The sequence below is a fragment of the Rattus rattus genome, chromosome 1 (genome assembly GCF_011064425.1).
Source record: "Rattus rattus isolate New Zealand chromosome 1, Rrattus_CSIRO_v1, whole genome shotgun sequence".
NCBI lineage: Eukaryota > Metazoa > Chordata > Mammalia > Rodentia > Muridae > Rattus > Rattus rattus.
In genome coordinates, this window is record NC_046154.1 from 50,975,302 (window position 1) to 50,995,491 (window position 20,190).

A 20,190-nucleotide genomic window follows, 5' to 3' on the forward strand; every position below is an offset into this window, starting at 1 on the left:
CATCTCCTGAAAGAGGTCAGATCTTCAGCTCAAGCCAAAGGGAATTTATGGGCTCCCGTCACTTGGCAGGAGTTCAAGGTGAAGCCATCTTGGATGTCCACCAATTCTAATGATGTCATTCTCTCTCTCTCTCTCTCTCTCTCTCTCTCTCTCTCTCTCTCTCTCTCTCTCTCTCTCCTTCCATCATTCCCCCCTTTCCTTCTCTTTGCTTCCTCATTTTTCCCTTTCTTCATTTCTCTTTCCACTCACATCCCTTCCTCTGCCTCCCTCATCATCTCTGATCTTTCCTCTGTGTTTGTCTATTTCTGGCCCTTTCTGTATTCTCTCCACAGTGCTATAAAGAGAGCATGGGTCAAGGCTACAGAGAACTCTAGACTTACATCATTTCAAAGAAGTGTTAGTATCTGTCTCGAGAAGTTTTAAACTTCTGCTCTCATAAGTTAGGTCACATGCCTAAATGTTATGGCCTAGGGTAAAATCTAGTATGATGGGCTATGCCTATGACCAGCCCAATCCTCACGTCAGACAGCATGCAATAGAAAAGAGGTTTTCCCTAAAGGCTGGTAGCCTTTGTCCAAAGAAAAGAATGATAATTGTCCAAACCCAGAGAGCAGGAGACACTGATGTTAAAACCCAAACAGTGGTATTTCTCCCAAGATGCCTTTGCCCTTTTCAGAATCCCACACTGATTCCCATCATGAGCACAGCTTGACCCAGAAAACTGGTGTAGCCCACATTTGATATGACAAGGTCCAAGAACAATGCTTCATTGCTCAGGACCCAGCATATTTGAGATAGTGATCAATATTTATCAAGTAAATAGTACCCTAGTTGATTGACAGAGGACAGAGGATTCAGAGTCTCTATCAGGGATCAACAGCCAAGAAGGCTGGAATTGCTTACTGATAGAGGCAAGAGAAGCCTAGAGGATAAATAATGGCTATATTTGTCACACTACTTCTGACCCTGCCCTATAACCAAAGCCTGATATAATAATATTGTCATGTGATTCTACCCTTTACCTCATTAACTGTTGTTCTGTGTAATCGATTCTCCATCATCAGAATGCTGCACTTCCTAATATACTAGAGGACAGTATCCAATTCCACTGCCCTAATGGGAAGGGCTCTGTCACCACCCCTATGGTGACATCTGCTATGGGCTGCATGCCATCTCTGACTTATCCCCTTACTGATCAGTGCTATAGACTCTGGCAAGTGAGTACTCTTCCCCATCTTTGTCGATCCGTCATCTTGAATGGCACTCATCTGCCAGGCCCCACACTTGCTGCTCTTGGATGAGACATGTATGATTATTTATATAGGAATTAGTATAGACTGTGCATTAGGATCAGATGACCGCCCACAAATGGGAGAACCATACCAATAGGCCAGTATAAGCTAGATGACTGGAAGTCACAAGCAACAGTAGTGTCTGCTTTGACTGTATTGAGTCTTCTTGGAAACAGCCAGGGCCTCCCTTTTTAATTTAACAACTAGTCACCACATCTTTATCCCACTTTCATTTGGTCTCATGAGATGCATATGAGAGAAATCACAGTGTCCACTTGGAAAATATGGAAATGGAGACCTACAGAAATTAAGAGGCCATGCCCCAAGGCCAAAAAATCAACATTGGCTGCTTACATATTTTGGTATCAATGGCTGAATGCTTTTCCCTGAGTTACTGTTGATGCTGTAGAGCTTGTGACCACAGAGTTAAGCTCTAGAGTCTGTGAAGTGAAGGTCCCTTAGCTTAGCCTTTCCTTTAGGAGAGAGGAAACTAGAAATCATATCCTTCCTCCTCAAAGAAATATGTTTTCATCATCTCTCATTGACATTCTGGAACACCTTCTGGTGCCATTACACTGTTGCCTAAGACTCTATGGGCACGTGGCTGATAAGGTAACTGGAGTGACTGGGCTAAGCATGGGGGAATGGTGCTGCAGCCCCAGAGACCTGTTCTTGCCACTGCCCCTCTCTGCTCTCTGGTCTCCTTTGCTACCTAGCCACACACCTACCACAGCTGGACAGAATGGTGCCCCTGAAGGCTGCTGGCAGACTGAAAACAGAAAGGGGGCAAGACAGAGGTGGGGGAGATTAGAGAGAAGAAAAGGTGAGCATTCTCAAGACCTCCTAGGTGTTGAATTGTATGGTCTATTTAGAATGTGTTTATATGGAAAATTGAAGCATCAGTTACACTGCAGCCTATGATATACATATTGTGAGCATTCACCCACTAAGCCCAGACCCAGGTCTTACTGCACAGTAATGAGCAGTATATTTATATTGTCTCTGCCTAACTGCCTTCTCCCACCAGCTCCTGAGCTCTCTGAGCCTATGGGCCTTACATTGTTATTGATGCATTGGTAGGGTCCGGCAAGCTAGCTGGCACTGATATGGGCTCAGGAAACATTTGATAAATGCATGGACATGGTGTTTAAGTGCATAATCAAGAGTCTATATGAGGCTTTCTGACACCAAGCCCACAGATTGATCTCTTCCACCTTTCTGAACCCCTATAAAAATCATGGGCTGGCAATTAATTCGACACTCATATGGTAGCTTGCACCATCTCTGGAGTTGTTTCATCGAACTCTGATTTGAACATTTTATTGTTATTAAACATTTTACATGGTTGGATTTATGTCTTGTTTTCACAAGTAGCCTGTAAGCTCATTCATTCATGCAAAGAACAATCACTGAATTATGCAGCGGGGCGTTGTTCCGTGAGTAATCCCATCTCCCTGCATGTGCTCAGTGTAAGCCTACTGTGTGCTTCAGGCAGGCACTGTGCTCTGGGTGAGATGTGTTTAATGAAAACTTAAAACTTTAGCCTCAATGGCAAACCCCTGTGCCTCCAGAGTCATCTACAAAAGCTGCAAGGGTGAAGCAGGAGACAGCTGCGAGCTATGGGTATCTGGACAGAGCAGATGCAGGTGACCTAGCATCCGGGGTAGCAAGCATACAAGGTGACCAGATGATGCAAAGATAGTTTAAAATTCATTCTGTTTTCTGCTCACTGAACCATGCATATCCTGGACTCTTTCTGCAGGCAGATAAGTACAACTTTTCCTCCTGTGGAAAGTCCCTTCGCTTCCCAATCCCTGTAACTGTGGCTTCAGGTAGCCCAGTAGGCTATTTTCTGTCTGTTCTGGCCAGGACACAGCATGTGGGAAGCAACAGCTATTATCTATGTCATGCTCTGGGGACAGGCAGGGGGAAAAACAAACAAACAAACAAAAACACTCCCTTATACACTCTCCTCACCCCAAGGGCATTACATTTCTATTATAATCTGTTGAAAACCCCACTTTACAAACAAAGCCCCTTTCCAAATACACTCATCTTGAAGCAACCCTTAGTGTCTAGTTGATTGTTTAACCAAACCTAAAACAAGACATTAGCCGCTGAATCTCCTGGCTGGAAAGGCTAAATAAACTCAAAGAGAGTGGCATCCAAGAGGTTACACCTACTAGACTAGGTGAGGACGTGCTGGATGGTTGGAACTCAAGTCTCTATAAACTATCAGGTCTGGGTCCCGCCCACTTGATTTCAGGCCTTTTTCTAAACTGTGAACTTTGAATGGGGTGTTAAGCTAGTGCTGCAGACATACAGAGACTTGTTGATTTGGATGTTTTAATGTGTACTGTTGTTACAGAGGAACCTCACCCCAATACCATCACTCCCAGACACAGACAAGGATAGCCGAAAGGAGCAAGTTCCCCAGCAGGCACGCATTGGCTGTCCTATCTTCTTGCTGCCAAGACAGGTCTATTCACAGACCAGAAGGAGTCTGAGGACCCTGTGAAGGAGTAGGCTCAGCTGTGTCTGTCAGCCTTGCAGGCAGTGACAGTCGCTGCAGACAACAGACACGCCGGGGCACGAGGTACCCATTCTGTTTGCCTTGCTCCCCACTGCTCAGTTGTTCAGTCCAATCTGTTTCTGGAGTTCAGAAAGCAAAAAGAGAAAAGGAAAAGCACTTTAAATCACCTTCCTGAGACATTTTGTAAGTCTCCTTGGAGACTTCTTTGTGAAATTAACAGTGTGTGGCTTCCAATCGTATAGGCTAAAGGAGAGTTCTAATTTCAGCTCTCCCACTACGGCACCATGTGACCTTAAACCAGGCACTTACATTCTCTGGGATCATGCTCTAAATGTTCTAGATTGTGGACTAAATAGCCTCTATGGTTCCTAGAAGTTGTGTGGGTTACAGAGTAATGGCTGAAAACCGAACAGAAATAACAGTAAATATTGGAAGGGAGCTGGCCACCGGATGGAGAAGAAGATTTAGTAATAAGGAGTCTAGCTACACATATACTCCTTGCTTGATATGGTCACAGGGCTAGGGCAAGATGCAACTAATGCAGATGGTGAGTGGCCCATGTGCAGATTCATCCTTTGAAGAGTTGGTCCTCAAGACAGAAACAGCAGTGTACGTGCATGTGCGCTTGTGTGCATGTGCTAAGAGGTATTAAGACTGCACATCAAAATGGCCTGAGTTTCTTCCTCAGCCAGGCCTCTGACACTCAGTAAATAATGACATGCTCTTGGCATGTCTGGTGACAGGTGGTTAAATGGCTCTGAGCTGTGACGCCCAAAGTGGACCTTCCAGAGTGTTAATGTATCCTACCTTTCCTTTCCGTGTACAGGCTCCAAATGAACCCACAAACACTTCAACAGACAGAAACAGAGAAGCCGGCTTCAGAGACACTATGGGCCGAGGTCCACATGTGGTTCGCTGGATTGAGATTAGTCAGGACTTCAGGAGAGGCCCTCTACTTCAAATTCCCTAAAGGTAATGGGAATCCTCTGTCTGTCTGTCTGTCCGTCTGTCTGTCTAGTGCTATCCTCTATGTGAAGATCTATTAAACACTCAAGGCTCATTTCTAGGGCTGTCTCCTCTTTAAAGGCTATCATTAAAGCATGCCAAGGTTTTATGTAACCTCTTCTAGGGATCGTGCAGCCCTTCAAGCACTCATCTATCCCTTCAAACCTGATGTTAACACCATTTGTCTTGGAATCTCCATCCACTCTAAGCAGTGATCTCCTGCAGGTTAGAGACCAGCAAGCTCTGAACTGTACATCCTTGTGCTACAGGCCTGGCATAGGGCAGACAGGCACATACAGTCTCTGTATAAAGCAATGGTGAGAGCACTTGCACAGCTCTTGGGAATGGCCCTTCCCCTCACTCATTTAACCACCATACACAGTAATCCTGTAAAGCTTGGAGTGTTAGTAAATCTCTTTTCAGGTAAGGAGACCATATTAAGACTTAGAAATATATTCAGGGCTTCTCAGTTTGTACCTAAGAGTACAGAAGCCCAGAAGGTCCACCTCCAACATTCATTAGCTATAGCAGGAAATTTCCTCTATGGTCCTGTGAAACCTAATGGTGCATCCTCTGGAACCTCAGGTAACCTCATCATCACCTGCTTCTCACTTCTCTGCAGGAGGTGTTCCCAGAGTTGCCCATCTAACCCTCAGGAGTTTTATACAAAGTAAAGTGAAAGAACAGGGAGGAGTTTCCCTGCCAGATGGGATTCTGATCTCCTTCCTACCTTCTAAGAGGATTCTGTCTGCTTCTTAACCAGAGGCCTCAGCTGGACCCTCCACCACGGGCTCTATCAGTCCTGGTTGAGGAACTAAGGAAGATGCAATACATACATTGAGATGTGTCTGGATCTTTCCATTCCCCAGTATTATCTTCCTTGTGTGCAAGAGGGTAGTGTGTGTGTGTGTGTGTGTGTGTGTGTGTGTGTGTGTGTGTGTGTGTGTGTATGTAGGTTCATGTGATGGGTATATGTATGTCTGTGTGTGCCAGTGCACATGTGTGTGCTTATGTATGGAGATATCAGCATGAGATGCCTTTTTGTATTATTTTTTGAGGCAAGGTCTCTCACTGAACCTGGAGCTGACAAACCTGGCTAGACTAGCTGGTCAGTGAACTCTGGGGATCCTCCTGTCTCTGCTTCCCCAGTGCTGGGATAAAAGGCACATGTTGCCATATCCAATTTTTTTCATGGTTATGTGAAGTCACAGGTCCTCATACACTCTTCACTAACTGAGCCAGGTTCCCAACCCTCTTGATATCATCTCCTTGCCCAATTATAAGCTTAATGTGATATCCTTTATAAGGGAGCATTCTTGATTTCTTCGTATCATTGCTAGCCACTCTCTACCCAGCACTTTGGTCCAGCCAAACAAACCACCCACAACTCACCAGGAGCACCTTCTAAGCCAGGAGGATGGCTCAGTGGGTAAAGGCACTTGCCACAAAGCCTACAACCTGAGGTCAATCACACGATGGAATATGAACTCCCACAAATTGTCCTCTGACCACACACATGCATTCTCTATAGACAGGCACACCCAAGTAAACAAATATAATAAAAGCCCTGCTTGCTTTCACGTTACTTTCTGCATACCACTCTTTAGTCTTTCTGGGTCATTCCCTTCATCCATATTCCCCTCTAAACCTCACTCATCCCCAACAAGTAGCTCAGATATCATCCTATGATTTACTAAAGGCCCAGTGCCTGCCTACCCCACACCATTCCCTTGTCTGTATTCTCTTGTCCTGGATCTTGGGTTCTACCACGATCCAGAAGCAACTCTGGCTCCCAGGATACATAGGACCTTGAGAACAGAGAGCAGGGACTTGTTTTTTAATCGCCATTCCCCAAACCTGGAGTAGATAATGTTTTATAAATAAGCCTATATATTTTATGTGTACTAGTTTATATTCTACATAGTGATATATACAGCACTTTATATATTTTTGAGTGTACATAGGAAATAGGCTACACATGTGTAGACATTTGTAATCCCACATCTGAAGTAACATCTGGACAGATTTACAAAGCTGAAAATACTGAGTATGGGGTCAAATCTCAACTCTAAATTCCCAAACGTAATCTTGTGACTCCCAACTACATGGCATTCATTCCCTACCTTGGTCAAGTTGAAAATAAGTAATAACCTAGAGAAAGTCCAAAGTGTCAGTTATATTGCTGCTGGAGTTCAAACTAGAGGGCTTGACCTTCAGTCTCTTATCCTGGTAGCTTAAAAACAGTTCATAACAAGAAATGTTGCAAAAAGCATGGTCACCCATCACAATGAGACCTTACCTGGATGACTGCCCATGTAAGGAATGAGCAAACAGAGGAATCACTTCTCTCTACATTAAAAGCCACAAGAATCGGCCATGAGAGTCAAAGAGAGGGGGGAGTGAAGATTCAGAGAATGCCCAGCAGTGTTCCTGTGCTGTTGAATCCTGGTGGAAATAAGATTTTGAGGAGACTCTTGAATTTGAAGTATGCCTGTCTACAGAAGGACAGTTTAGCAGACCACAAGGGCGGATTTTGAAGTGACCAATACTTGTAAATAGTTTTCCAAAGGTTTGTCGGTCACATGGGATAGAGAGCTAATTCAGTGGCTGAAGGTACAGCTTAAGTTAGAGAAGGGACTTTGTATCTCACTTGAGATACAAAGATGCTGCTGTGTATTGCTACTAAGAAAGGGTATCAGAACTTGTGGAGAGAGGTGGTGCCAAATGGTCTGTGAGGAAGTAGAAGGTGGCAGCCAGGGAGCAGGTGGAGAACTGGGGAACATGAATTGACGTCTAATAGGTGGGATTCAAACCTTCTTCCCTGTGATCTGACCTCCAATGAGCTACTTATGCCTCCTCCTCACAAAGCCCACAGGTGCCTCATTTACAAATAGGATATAACAGATTATAGCTTCCTGAGGCAGTCATTAGTATTGCTAACAGATATTGATTGGATTATTCTTGAAACATGTGAAGATCATATTGGCTCATCCTAGTTAAACTCAGGTAAGGGTTCCATGTTGCTTTGTCCAAAAATTAAAGATTACAACAAAAAAGTGGGCAAAGTGGCATGTGGCATTTCCAGACAGAAGCTTTGGGAACAGTTTGTGCTTCACCATTTCTTCCTTCCCATCTGCGGCGACAGCCTCAATATGCATAGTAGATTCCTTGTCACTCCGAGTTCCAGAGTGGGATTCATAACATCAAAGAGGGGCACGAGCCAACCTCTGATGGATATGCAGTATGACTGAGAAACAATCTTTGCTTCCACAACCCACCTAGGTTTGAGGAGGGTTCGTTGCTGAAAAATAGCCTAACTTATCCCTACTGATGTTCTACCTTGTAAAATTACTTCGAGAAAATATGCAAGATGGCATACAGAGCCAGATGACATGGAAAACGGAAGGCAGTTAATAAATAATGACCCTTCGCATTTATTGGGAGCTGTAAACAGTGCTGCTCAGTGGATCAGAAATACTTGCAGGTATTTGTATAACGCAGAAATTGTTTTAATAGTAATTGATGAGAGCTGACATTTATTGAACAGTTACTATGGATCAGATTCTGCGTATAGGAAAAGTCATTTCTCTAGCCTGCTCCTTTCCACTATCATTTGTTTGCTCTGTCTCCCCTGATTATTTCTGACAACCCCCTTTCAACCAACTCGATTGTATATTTTGACCCTCATGAAAAGAAAGGGCTTCAGATATCATCTGGGCCAACATCTGCCCCGAGTCAGGGCTCTCAACATGTAGGCATCCAGATTGTGCTGAATCAATCTCCCTGACAGCTTGCACACCCCATGTTGCTGCTGCTGGGCCATAAGTTCTAACATGTCAAGGCCCGTGTTTCTCTTGTTCACTCTGAATTGCCTGTGGCCAGTCCAGCACCTAGCGGCACAGTATAAAGTGAATAAATGAATACTAATGGAAGGAGTGACCATATGGACAAACTTCTGAATAGCTCTAATTTTATCTGTTCTGTCTATAAAATGGTGATATCTAATCTCTTAAAGCCCCCCAGTGAAATTACATGTGAATGTAGGTGGTACGGTATGGAATCTCCATCAGTGTTGTTTGAACTCTGTCTCACTCTGCATGTTTCTTATCAAACTTCTTAGAGACATAGAGTTGTCCAAGGCCCAAAGAGAAACTATGGAAAACAAAAGTGCTTAGCATAGGGTCTAGACCACAGCAGGTATTCACTAAATACAAGACATTCATTATTACATGAGGACATTAGGAGACCTCAGAGGCAATCCAGTTTAACTGTCAATTCATTTGTGGGTGCTAGAAATTAGATCCTGTCAGTGACATTTGACTTCCACATTGCCTCCATAAAGAGACAGTCTGTCCTTTTGGACAAGAACGAAACTGGTAACAAAAATCTAAAATGTTTATGGCTCAGATGTGGTATAGGTACACAAATCTAACATTGAGTTAGGGGCATAGGGTACTTCTGTCTCCTACACAATTCTGTGACATCACCTTTCCTTGCCACTATGACAGAACACCTCACAGAAACAACTTAAGGGAGGAAGGACTTATTTTGGATCCTGGTTACAAATGGTTCAATCCACAGTTTTTTGGCCCCTGGTGCTTGGGAAAAAATATGGAGGCAAGAACATGAGACAGAGAGTCTGTGTCACTCTTTAGTGATAAGAAAGTAGAGAAATATGAACACATAAAGAGACCAAGGCAAAATACAGACCCCAGAGACATGCCTCCAATAACCTACTTCTGCCAGCTAGGCTACTTCTACTTTGGGCTATCTTGCAACACCTCTCAATATTGCAATCCATCAGGAATCACTCAACTACACCAAAGCCTCCAGTATCTGGTTGCTTCTACAAATGCCTCCACAGACCCAGAGACACACATAACTAATCCCCTAGGTGATTCGTGATTCTTACTCAGGTCAAGATGACAGTGAATATCCATCATCACAGCTTTCAATTTGTCTACCTCAAAACTAGGGACTAGAGAAAGCTCATCCCTTCACCAACTCTTGCCATGGAAATGACCTCTTATGCTCACATTTATTTAGAGAGAACTAAGCATAAAGCACAACCAAAAGTCAATAATCCTAAAAGAAACAAAGTGTAATCTATGCCTGTTTGGGCAACTCCTACCCAGTGGCTAGTTTATTCTGAATCTATATAACAATGAGGAAGAAAAAAAGGAAGAAGAAAAAGAGGAAGAAGAAGAGAAGGAAGAAAAAGGGGAAGGAAGAAGTGGAAAGGGAAGGAAGTGGGGAAAAGGAAGGATGAGGGGAAGAAGAGATTCTCATGCTCAGTTAGCTGTATTTCCAACTGATAAGCTGATTGTCATTTGTGTTTTCCTTGCTGTGGTTTGTAGTCTTAGAAGGTAGGTTACCTTTTAAACACAGACAGTTCTGATGCATTACATACCATGTGTAATAAGTCATAAAATATTCAGATGAGTTTCATGATGGAAGTGAAAAGTAGAATGTGTTGGGGATGGAAATTTGAAAATGATAGAGCAAAAGAATTAAAGCACTTTACACATAAAAGTAATATTCACATAAAATATAAGTCTCATAGGAATGCTTTTGGACGTACTCCCCATTGAATAAATAAGAAAGCAGCTCAGAGAAGCAGCATGGCTTGCCCAACTTCAAACAATACGGAGTTGGAGAGCTCAACTCCAGATTAGTCAACAGCAAAAAGAGAAATATCTCTTTTAATATCTTCCCCTTCTTAGTTTGGTACTTCAGCCTTTCTTTCCTCAATCCCACACTGGCAAGCACTGCCCTTTGGTTAGTCAAACTTTCACCAATTCCCCTTTCCTCCACAGTCAAGGATCTTGGAAGTAGTTTTATTTTCCAATTCCCTTGACATTACATTTCAATCTACCCCATAGGTAGAGTTATAAACAAGGTCTAATGTTCATCTGGCTTCCCTAGTCCATAAAAAAAATATTGGATGCCTGTCTTCTATTTCACAGGAGTACCTAGCATCAACTGAGTACACAATGACTGTAGTTTCTTGATCCAGAGATGTGCCAATTCCTAGGTCACTCTATCAAACAATAGGATATCAAAACATTCTGTTTGTAAAGACATTTTGTGGATATTCTCCTTGAAAGAGACCAACATACTCTCCTCCCACTGTTAAACCCCACTTCTTACTGGCAATGCCCTTTCATTCTGAATGGGAAGGAAATGAATATGATAAATATTGTCAGGGAAGGTTGGAATATGAATTTACACAGTGAGTTCGGCTTTATCTCTTTAACTCAGCTTGAGATCTTAGCTTTGAGGGATACTAAAATAATATATTAGCTTCATTTGCTGTAGGTGACTTCCTCATAAATGATTCACATTTGTCTAATAACTTGTACCCACCACTCTCATGCAAGAAACACCCATCAGCCACAGAAAGGCAAGTTCTGAATGCAACAATGACAGACACTTATTTATGATCTCTTAGGTCTGTAGGAATCTCTGTCTACACAGGCACGCGCGCACACACACGCACACGCACATGCACGCACACACCAAGGAGAAAATTGGATACAATTCACAGGGAGTATTAATTAGTGCATATCAAATGTGAGCTTGACAGGGCTATGATTTAAACACAAAGATGTCTGAAGAATCATGATTCAATATTTGAGATCCATGCTCATCTGGTGCTACTGTATCCACACGAACAAATACAACCTGGCATCTTACCATCTCTGCAGCTGTTTGACTCTCCCTACAGAATTCTCCCTACAGAGTGGTGGATGTGAAGGAGCCTCCAACGAGGGAAAGGGGCTGGGGAAGTATTCTACACATGACTCAGCAAGGTGGGAGACAGCTGGTAGAAACAAGAGTTGCTCCTCCCTCTACTTCTGGGAAATATCCGTTCCATGAAATGAACAAGAGTCAGACTTTCATCTATATCTGACACGTTGACTGGGGACCAACCAGATCAGATCCTGTATCCCTGCTGAGCCTCAGTTTTTTCACCATAGAAGAGTTGTTCCTACAAAACCTGTTGAGTATTGTATGGGTTTGCATGTTTAGGACAACTGTGAAGGTGGGCTTTTATCTAGGGTTTTAGTCTAATTCAGATATCACAACATTTCTATGATTCCATGGAAAAATACTTTTCCAGAAGGTTCCCAGCTAACAAATGATGGAATGAGAACCCAAAATTTAGTCTACGCTCTTACTCATTACCCTGTCTCGTTGCTCTTCTTCTGCCTTGGAATGGAAGCAGTTCAGTTCAGAATAGCCTATACAGCAAAGGGAGCCAAGGGACAAGAGAGAGACGGCTCAGTGAGTAAAAGTGCTCAGTGCACAAGCATTAGGACCTGAGTTCAGATCTTGAACACATCCAAAACATTTGGTGTAGTTATGTAGTCATGTAGCCTGTAACCCCAAAGCTGTGAAGGATGAAGACAGTAGAACTGCTGGGGAACCTACTTCCAACTTCAGTGAAAGACCCCGTCTTAAAGGAAGAGAATAAAGAGTGTTAAATAGGTTGGGGATTTAGCTCAGTGGTAGACCACTTGCCTAGCAAGTGCAAGGCCCTGGGTTCGGTCCCCAGCTCCGAAAAAAAGAAGAGAAAAAAAAAGAGTGTTAAATAAGGGCACCCAACATTATTCTCTGACCCACACACACACAAAACACACACACACACACACACAAACACACACACACACACACACACACACACACACACACACACACCCAGGCATGCACAAGAGCATGACACACAAAATAAATAATAAAACTGATAATTTTCCTTAAAAAGAATTTACTAGCTGTCCTTGCTAAAGTGTTCAAGAAGTTCTCAACGTGTGGTGTGGTCTGGCTGGACACAAATGAATCAGAATAATGCCACTGGAGATTTTTCTTTGTCTGTTCTGCTGCCTGCAGATTGATCACCCTGGCTCCTTCTCAGTAGGTCAGCAGAAATATCTACACGTGCCTCCAGCTTACCATTCACATTATGAAAAACGATATTCTTCACAAAAAAATCTTTCTTGAGACAGTCTCCAAAAGGTTTCATTTGCCTTTCTCAGGTCTTGCTCTTCTTTGTGGTCAAGATTTCAGTTTTGTGATCAGGAGAAGAGTGGTGTGAGCTTATCCTCCACAAGCCCCGGCTCCTCCTGAAAAGTGAATGCTAAGTAGATACCAGCAGAAGCAATCTCCTAAGGACCATGGCAGCATCTAACAAGAGCCCAAGACATGACATCTCCTGTTTCTTAATCTGGAAGTGAGACAATCCCAGGATCACTCTTTTGGAATCCTTCATTTATTTGTTTGCATATAATTCATTCAGAGTCTTCCACGTAGAATCCCATTTATTTCAACAAGCCTTAGATAATATATATATATATATATATTCTCCAATTCCCCACTTGAAAATTAGGAGTTACACAGTCCTACAAAGAATTGAACTGACAGCTTGGCACTATAGTCAGAAAGGTCTGATTTGAATATTAACCTTGCCATTTATGTTCTGCTTATAACAATTTAATTATTTAATTAAAAGTTATTCCTTTGAAGTCACACTTCAATCCACAATGGACTAAGTATGATAATGTATGCTATAAACAAATATAAAAGTTCAAGATGTTGTAAATTGCAGTATGAACTTAAGACCTGAGGAAAAATAAGTGCATGTAGAGTGTGTGTGTGTGTGTGTGTGTGTGTGTATGTATGTGTGCGCATGTGTATGAGTGTGTACATGTGCGTGAGCATGTGTGAATGTGTGTGTGCATGTGGTTGTAATGTGTGTGTGTTGCATATATGTATGTGAGAGTATGTGTGTGTGTTGTATATGTAACTACGTGTGAGTATGTGTGTGTTCCAAGTTGTAATACTATGACAAATTAGGTGTAATTATAAAATGGAGCTATATGTTTTCTAGGAATAAACGAAAAGGAAAACCTTAGGAAACTAAGTAATTTTATGAACTGGAGAATCATAACAAGGAATAAGTCAGAGTCTTTATAAAGTCAAACCTTATCTGGACCCTCAATTTTCCATATTCATCCAGGAGAGCAGTTGGGTAAAAGAGACACAGAAGCCCACTATCTGCTCATTCAAAAGAAAAATTTCCCCAACACACAAATTAATGGAAAGTCAACCCATGCTCCAAGTAATCTTAACATTATTAAGACATTTGTACCATCCAATTCATGGACTTAATCCATATTAAAATCACTATGGCGGTTGCTCCAGGCATGGAGAGTCATACTAAATTTAAAAGGTAATCAAAGGGGCATCCCAAATAGCCAAACAGTCTTGAAAATGATCAAGTGGGAAGTATTACACTTCTTAATTTCAATTCTATGTGCACTGCAAGCCTACATCAGTGAAAGAGTATGTTGCTGGCAGAGAAATGAACATGCGGATCAATGGAACAGCATCCAAAATCCAAACCAAACCCTTGCATATGTGGTCAAATAATTTCCAATAAAGAGGCAGAGAGCACTTACTAGAGAAAAGAAAATGTGTCCAGAAAAATTTTCTAGAAAACACAAACAAAACCCAACTGATTGGATAGAAGAATGAAGCCAGAACTTTCCCTGAGACCTTATGCAGATAAGCTCAGTGTAGCCATGATGGAAGCATACACCCAGAACAACAACCATTTTAGAAAAAGAAAGAGAAGATGTTTTGTGGCCCTTCACTTGGGAAGGAATTCTTGGATATGTTATACAAAATACATGTGTAAAAAGCAACTTAAAAATGGAAATTCTTGGGGCTGGAAAGATGACTCTGCAGTCAAGAATGCTTGCTGCTCTTGTAGAAGACCCAGGTTATGTTCCTTTCTAGCACTCACATGGCGGCTCCCAACAGTCTGTAACTCCAGTTCCAGGGCATCTGACACTTTCTTCTGGCCTCTGCAAACACCCAACATAAACATGGTGACATATATACATTCAGACAAACATTCATACACATAATTTTTAATTATAATAAATGAGCTAAATGGGATGACAGCAAAATTAAAACATCTGTGCCTCAATGAACATAATCAACAGAGTGAAAGAAATGTAACATTAGGAGAGAAAGCACTTGGCAAATTACATATTTGATAAGCAGTTTCTGTCCTCTTATCAGAATACTTTCCTAGGCTCTGGGGAAAATCTACCACCATTATGCTGCTAAATGGACATAGTATTAAACCAACTCTTAATGACTTGTTGTTATACCCACAGATCAATACATCTATCATCACTAATCTGAGAAGCTTCTATTTACTGTAGATAATGATTAACACAACTGACCAAGGCATAGAGAATAAGAGACTGCAGCCCTAAAAGGAACATATATACCATTCTTTCACAAGACTCAAGTATCCTTTAGAAGGTGGGGGCAGAAAAAGTGCAAGTGGGTGACTACAGTGGAAAATGGCACTGGGACACAGAGGGACTGCTGTGCAAAGGAACTCACAGGGTTGGGACAACATGGATGAAAGCGTGTGAAAACCCAAGTTAAACCAAAGCCCAGCATGGAGAAGAGAAGCAGGGCATGTAATTTCGGCCCTAGCTGTGCAGCCATTGGCAATTGTTAGTTGCTGGGAGATATAGAAGTTTTCTCTAAGAGTACAGACTCTGGTGAGTCAATTTGTCTCCAGTGGAAGACTACACATTTTGGAATATTTAGGCAACGCAGATTGGTCTGGAAGGATTTATTTTTTAAAAAGACACAGTGTTGGGGAATTTGGTGGTTTGAATGAGAATGTCCCCCATAGGCTCAGATGTTTGAACACTTGGTCCCTAGTTGATGGTGGTGTTTGGGTAGGTTTAAGGGTGTGTGTCCTTGTTGGAGAAAGTGTATCACTAGGGGCAGGTTTTGAAGTTTCAAAGTCAAGCATCATATTAGATTCTCTCTCTCTCTCCTCTCTCTCTCTCTCTCTCTCTCTCCTCTTCCTTCCTGAAGCAGGTTTGAGATATGAACTTCCTGTTGTTTCTGCCACCATATTCAGCCACCTACCCTGCCATCCTAGATTCCAACCTTGTGGAACTGTAGGTCCAAAGAAATGCGTTCTTCTATAAGCTGTGTTGGTTATGGTGTTACAACACAGCAAGAGAAAAGTAATTAACAGATACTGGTGCAAAGACATGGTGAGTATGGTCAAAGGCATTGTTTGAAACTCTCAACCAATAAAATAAATTATACACACATGCATATATATATATATATATATATATATATAACCAACTATAAAAAGAGCTTCAACTCAACCACCAAGTAAAGAATACAATTTTAAAATGACCGAAAAGTTTGAATGCTTAGAGACACTACTATAAGTAGAAAATTTTGTAACCACTAAAAACAAACAAACAAACACAATGAAATGTTTCCTCAAAAATGTTAAATAAACATTACCATACAATCCAGTACCTTTATTTCTGGATAAATGGAAGAATGGAAAGTGGTGTCTTAAGGAGATATGTGTAGACACCGTGACATTATTCACAATGGTCAAAAGGTACCAATGGATGAATACACAAATATCTTACATCCATGTAAAAGAGAATTGTTCAGGGCCTGGGTGATGGATCAGTTACTAACATGTCTGCTGTATAAGAAGGAAGACCTGTGTTCGACTCACAATACCTGGGTAAAAATTAGGTGTAGTACTGTATACCTGCAACCCAGTGTTTAGGAGCACAGAAAGGAGAATCCCTAGGTTTTCTGGCCAGCCAGTCTAGAGAAATAAACAAGCTACAGGATTAGAGAGAGAAAACCCGTCTCAAGAAACAAAGTGAAGAGATATTTAAAAAGATGCATGACCCAACATCAAACACACACACACACACACACACACACACATACACACACACACACACACACACACACACACACTTTATTTAGTCTTGGAAAGAAATTCTGATACGTTCTATCATGTAGACAAAGGTGGAAGGTTCTTTTATACTTTGCAAAATAATCCAGTCTGAAGAATATAAATAACATGTATTTCCAACTCTGTTAGTACTTAGAATAGCCAGACTCATAGAAACGGTGATTAGAATGATGGTTGCCATGGGCTGTGGGAAAGAGGGGGATGGAGCATTGTTTATGGGCACAAAGTTCCAGTTTTACAAAAGGAAAAAGTCCCCAAGGGCTGCTGAACAGTGGGTACACTTGACATCATCAAACTGTACTCTGAGAGGTAAATGTGGTGTTGTGATACCTATATTCAAAACAATTCTTTGGGCTTTGCATTAAGGGCTTCTTTAATGCAAGCGTCTTTCTTCTCACAAGTTGCTTTTCACAAGGGAACAAAAGGTGTAACCTACCTAGGGATGTTCTAGGAAAGCCAGGTAAAAGAGAGATCATAGCTGCATCCCAGAGGGCCATTAGAGCTAGCCAAGGCAGAGAAGTTACAGAGTATGTAACATGGCACACACATGCGTGCACAAACGCACTCAGGCACACAAACACACACAGGAGCAGTATGAACTTGAAGACGCAAGGCTGCAGAGAATAAGGGCTGTTGGGATACTTGGGAGCTCCGTGTGGTGTGTGACCTGCATGAGTCTCACTGGTCTCTTGATGTTGCTCCCATTTTCATCTTTCCGATCAGCAGCATCACAACTGTCACAATAGTAAAGGGTGACAGACACCATGCAGATCATGAGGTCTGGACCCATGGCTGGGGAGATGGCCTGATAGGAAATGCAAATATGAGGACTGGAGTCCTGATCACAGAACTCTCATAAAATGGCAGGCAGGCATGGTGGCCTACTTGTAACTCCAGTTCTTAAAGGGTAGAGATGGGACACCTTGAGAAAGCTGGGCTGACTACCTAGAACAGCTAGCTAATCAGCCAAAGTGACAAATTCTGAGTTCATTTGAAAGAATTCAGTGAATAAGGTGGAGAGCAATTGATAAATTGATAAAGAATATTAACCTCATCCACCCACACACACATATGCCCCACACACACACGCACGCACGCACACATGCACACACACACACATGCAAAGAAACATAAAAGATTGTACTGGGCTTGAGAAAGAATTATATAACATGACCCCTTGAGGGTAATCTTTGCGCCATGTTAAATTTACAAGGACACGTTAGCCCAGAGGATACCCTCTCTAAGTAGGCAGAATGAAGGAGAAAGTGATTCAGAAAGTGTTCAAGTTCATGTCTAGCATTATGATTTCCCTGGGACAAAAACTATTACTTTAACCTAATTTCATCAAAGGGGTCTGGGAATGAAATGAAGCTACACAGGAACCTCCTGACTGTGACAGAATATTCCCACATGGGGATGTTCCTGTGCTCTCTGATGCTCAAATATCATAGACGGATCTAGCAAGGCCACCCCTGGAATCAACTCTCCGTGTTGCCACCAACATCATGAAAGGAAGTCTCTATGAATTCTTTCTTCATGCAGAAAGCCTTTGTGGGGATCTCTGCTGTGATGCCACCAAACCCTGGCCCATCTGCACTGCTGTTAGACTGTATTCCCCCGTTATTGCAATCTACTTCTCAATGGAGACCTTCTCATAGCAAAAAATACATGTCCCTGTTCAGGGTTCATGTACCTGCTCATGATGCTGCTGTTGCTTAAAGTGTTTTTCCAGTCATTGTCCTTGACCTGCAAATACCTTTCAACAGTCTGTCTCAAAGGCCCCTTTGCTCCATGACGTTTCCACTGAACCTCTGGAAAATCGTGCTTCGTTCTCTGTGAACACAGTGCTCTTTCCTACTTCTATACCTAGCATTCACTGCACTGTTTGAGATTTATTCATTCACAGGTCTGCCTATCCCATCAGACGGGGATAGAGCAGATGCAAATTAGACCATGTGCTTGTTAGGATAAAGCTAACTGCTGTAGCAGATACAACCCGAAATCTCAGGGACCCAGCATGAGTAAATTCCAAAGTTCTAAACAGCTGTGCAGGGCTACGCTGTGTGTAGTCATTTAGGATTAACTTGATTGACATCTTGCAATCTTCTAGGCTTCCAAGATACCTTTAGGATCCCCTAAGAAGCCAGAAAACGGGTGAAGAAATGAATGAAGACACACTTCTTTCTTCTGTATGAAGATACAGGAGGGGCACCTGTATCTTTGTTCACATTCAATTGAGTACATGCTCCCTCCTAATGCACTGGTGATAGAGAGGCAAAGGATTGAGAACTGTGGGCCCTGGGCAGACAGCCACTTGTCAGTGGGTGTTCTACACTGAAGAGGAGGAACTGAGGCTTTCAGAGAACAGTTGGCAACCTCTGACATAGATATCAAAATGGACTCTTTGGACACAGTTCATCTTCCTCAACAGATACCAACAAACTTTCCACTCAGAGCCTTGGGAAAGGTTCAGCATTTAGACATTGAAGGAGAAGATTGGTATGGGGAAATTCTCCAGTTCCTAAAAGAGACTTGGCAATGGAAGCCTTCTAACAGTAGGAGACAATAAAAGATAATGCCATTTAATTTGGTCCTGTAATTATAGTTCCTTCTTCCCAAAGAGCCAAGAATAAACAGTCTAATTACTCTACAGGTTATATGGAGATTAATAAGCCTGACTTCTTCCAGTCTCTCTCTGCATAGCTCATAAACAGAAAAGACCAGGATGAGACCTGGCTGGTTATTAGGTCCATACCCTTGGGTGAAGAAAGGGTTTGTAAGGTGAGGGCCTAATTTGCTCCATGAATTATAATAAGCATTTTATATGTCATTTAAACTAATTCTCACAGCAAACCCTTGAGCAAAGGAGACTGTCTTCATTTGCATTGTGAGGAAGGCCAGTTTCAGAGAAGGGGAAGATACAGCCCCCAGAGTGGCACAGCTGGGATGTGAGCCTCAAACACTTTCACTTTTTACGCTCTGTGTTCTTGTGAGAGATACCTCAAAATCCCACCGGAGGCATCTCACCTGAGAAAGTGGCTCTAGATAGCTGCCCAAAGGTGAGATGTGACCACCACAGCAACCGCACAGCTGCAGTAAGGAGGTTTGCAGGAAGCCTGACCTTCAAACGCCTCCCTCAGCCCATCACTCAGAGCCTTCCCTATGACTTTGCGGATGGGCTCCGCTGAGCTCTGTAGAAATGAGTGCCTGGAATTGGACTCCGTCATGCATTTATATTGGCCTCATCAACGAGATGACTCCAGGAGATCAGGACCAACCATCTGCACAACCCAGGGAGGGGGGAAGGTTCTGAGGAGGAAAGAATTACCTTGAGCTCAACAGCAGGAAGGAAAGGCTGCATGGCACAGGGCAAACACCAGCAGTATAAGCCCAAGGTTAAAGAAACATTCCCTGTCTGTGTGAAGACTTTCATCCTCTCAGCCAGAAGCCTGTCAACTCTTGAGGGGACATGCCTCTACACCTTTTGTCTTTCAGGGTCTGCTCCTTTTAGCTGCATCACATTC